The 3,433-nt window shown below is 43.9% G+C and overlaps 1 non-coding gene across 1 annotated transcript; it reads left to right on the top strand.

Moving 5' to 3' along the window:
- The first annotated feature begins 507 nt into the window (after window positions 1-507).
- LOC136036739 (small subunit ribosomal RNA) lies at window positions 508-2,315 on the top strand. Its single transcript, XR_010619785.1, has one exon. It is a non-coding gene; the product is annotated as a small subunit ribosomal RNA (ribosomal RNA).
- The last annotated feature ends 1,118 nt before the right edge of the window (window positions 2,316-3,433 follow it).

Here is a 3,433-nt window from a genome sequence, read left to right as displayed (position 1 = left end):
GTAAGTAGGATTTACAAATGGGCCAAGTTGCTTACAATTACAAATCGGTTTCCAATTTATATCACTATCTAGTTTTTTTAGTATTAAATTATAATTAAAAATAATTTGCCCAATAGTTTTTGAAAATTTATAAGTTAAAACTGCACTATCATTATAATTTAAATTACTAGGAAGGGCCTGTTTCACATGCCGCTGATTTAAAATTTCTGGTAAATTAATATCTTCAATCTGCTTACAAGTAAAATTAATAGGTAAATATAATCTGTTATCCTTATTACTAATCTTATCGAACTTTTTCTTTTTTGAAATAAATTTCGTTTTAGTTAGAATGCAAATTGTATCACATATTACTTTAAAATTATAATCAAGAGCTGTATTATTCTTAACAATCCAGAAAAGTTTGATTAAATTCCTCTTGGATAAATTATTTAGACACTTTATACTCCTAGAGGGAAATCTCATTGTTTCAATGCGTTTCTAATGTGCCTGATGGTAACGTGAATGTGTTACCTGGTTGATCCTGCCAGTAGCATATGCTTGTCTCAAAGATTATGCCATGCATGTCTAAGTACAAGCCCCCAGTGGGCGAAACCGCGAATGGCTCAATAAATCAGTTATGGTTCCTTAGATCGTACTATATCCTACTTGGATAACTGTGGTAATTCTAGAGCTAATACATGCACAATAGCCCCAACTTCACGGAAGGGGTGCTTTTATTAGATCAAGACCAATCGGGCTTCGGTTCGTCTCTTGGTGACTCTGAATAACTATAGCCGATCGCACGGTCTCGCACCGGCGACGTGTCTTTCAAATGTCTGCCTTATCAACTTTCGATGGTAGGCTATGCGCCTACCATGGTTGCAACGGGTAACGGGAATCGGGGTTTGATTCCAGAGAGGGAGCCTGAGAAACGGCTAACACATCAAAGGAAGGCAGCAGGCGCGCAAATTACCCACTCCCAGCACGGGGAGGTAGTGATGAAAAATAACGATTCAAGACTCATCCGAGGCCCTGTGATTGGAATGAGTACACTTTAAATCCTTTAACGAGGATCCATTGGAGGGCAAGTCTGGTGCCAGCAGCCGCGGTAACTCCAGCTCCAATAGCGTATATTAAAGTTGCTGCGGTTAAAAAGCTCGTAGATGGATATGGGTCCCGGTCGGGTGGTGCCGCCTCACGGTGGTCACTGCCTCGATCGGACAATTCATTTGATCGTTCGGGGTGCTCTTAACCGAGTGTCCTGGGTGGCCGATACGTTTACTTTGAACAAATTAGAGTGCTTAAAGCAGGTGCACCGCGCCTGAATATCACATCATGGAATGATGGAATAGGACCTCGGTCTTATTATGTTGGTTTTCTGGACTTGAGGTAATGGTTAACAGAGACAGACGGGGGCATTCGTACTGCGACGCTAGAGGTGAAATTCTTGGACCGTCGCAAGACGAACAACTGCGAAAGCATTTGCCAAGAATGTTTTCATTAATCAAGAACGAAAGTTAGAGGTTCGAAGGCGATCAGATACCGCCCTAGTTCTAACCATAAACGATGCCAACCAGCGATCCGCGGACGTTACTTGAATGACTCCGCGGGCAGCTTCCGGGAAACCAAAGTGTTTGGGTTCCGGGGGAAGTATGGTTGCAAAGCTGAAACTTAAAGGAATTGACGGAAGGGCACCACCAGGAGTGGAGCCTGCGCCTTAATTGGACTCAACACGGGAAACCTCACCAGGCCCGGATACTGGAAGGATTGACAGATTGAGAGCTTTTTCTTGATTCAGTGGGTGGTGGTGCATGGCCGTTCTTAGTTGGTGGAGCGATTTGTCTCGTTAATTCCGATAACGAACGAGACTCTAGCCTGCTAAATAGACGATGGATCCTAGTGGTGGATCGCTCTTCTTAGAGGGACAAGTGGCGTCTAGCCATATGAGAGTGAGCAATAACAGGTCTGTGATACCCTTAGATGTCCTGGGCCGCACGCGCGCTACACTGGAAGAATCAGCGCGTCCTCCCTGTCCGAGAGGACCGGGTAAACGCTGAACCTCTTCCGTGGTTGGGATTGGGGACTGCAAGGATCCCCATGAACTAGGAATCCCTAGTAGGCGCAAGTCATTAGCTTGCGTCGATTACGTCCCTGCCCTTTGTACACACCGCCCGTCGCTACTACCGATTGAATGATTTAGTGAGAACTTCGGACGACTCGCCAGGGCAGCCTCCGGGCCGCTCGTGGTGTGGTTGAAAGTTGTTCAAACTTGATCCTTTAGAGGAAGTAAAAGTCGTAACAAAGTTTCCGTAGGTGAACCTGCGGAAGGATCATTAGCGTTTGATAAACGAGAAGGAGACTTCTTGGCCATGTGTGGTCAGTAGTTTTTTCCGAATCGTTGTTATTGACACACGTCCCTGTATTTGATGTGTGAGGTGCACAAGTCGGTTTTGCCTATTGTGAGGGGGTGGTACCCTTGTGCAGCATCATTCATGGGGGCCATTCGTTGAACAATGAAGTGCTCAACGGAGTCTTGAGGAATGGTGGGCTTTGACGGCAATCCATTGTGGTGGATTTGCCTAAAAAGTTTGGTTTGTTGATTTAATGGAGAATCGGTGAGACCATTGACTGACTTTGAGGACTTGAACCAGCTCTGTATTGGGGGCTCTCAGAGGAGTGGGAGCATGCAAAGCTTGTGAAGGTAGCCAAGTCAATGGAATTACTTTGACGTCCCTGTTGAGACAAACCCAACACTGAGGTGAGTGTTGCTGCCTATGTTTGTGTGGGGGATCTCGAGATGATATACTGGGTTGTTTGTCTCGAGGTCTTGGTATCTGTGGCCATTATTCTAGGATGGTAGTGGGATTTTTGGCAGCACAAATAGATTGGGACCTTGCTTTTGCAGACGGGGGCTCTTGTGAGGAAACGAGAGCCTGCAAGGCTTGTGACACATCTTGAGTTGTGTACAAGGGCAAGAAGTCATGCCATCTGAAAAATAATGGACATTAGATTACTAACACTGTGGTAGTTGCTGCCCCAGCAACATTTTGGTGGGGCCCAGGAAGCACTCTTTACCCTTCCTGAGGGCCCAAGTGGTGCGAGACGAAGGGATTGGCTTGGTCAAAAGAGAGGCGCGGAAGTCCTCAGGTGAGCCAAAGTCTTGCACTGCGACTGCACTAATGTAGCATCGATTTTGCAAGCAATATGCCAACATGCTCTTGACATCTCGATGTATATTTTCTACGTGTGAATTCGTAGTGAAAAATAGTCATATTGGGCTATTTAAAATAGTCATATATATATATATATATATATATATATATATATATATATATATATATATATATATATATATATATATATATATATATATATATATATATATATGTGTGTGTGCGTGTGTGTTTTTAATTACATAAAACTTGCGAATATACAAAATTCTTCGTTGTCCCAT

Source organism: Artemia franciscana, chromosome 15 (assembly GCF_032884065.1).
Source record: "Artemia franciscana chromosome 15, ASM3288406v1, whole genome shotgun sequence".
Lineage (NCBI taxonomy): Eukaryota > Metazoa > Arthropoda > Branchiopoda > Anostraca > Artemiidae > Artemia > Artemia franciscana.
The sequence above is the reverse complement of the archived record's forward strand: the minus strand, read 5'-3'. Positions and strand labels throughout refer to the sequence as shown.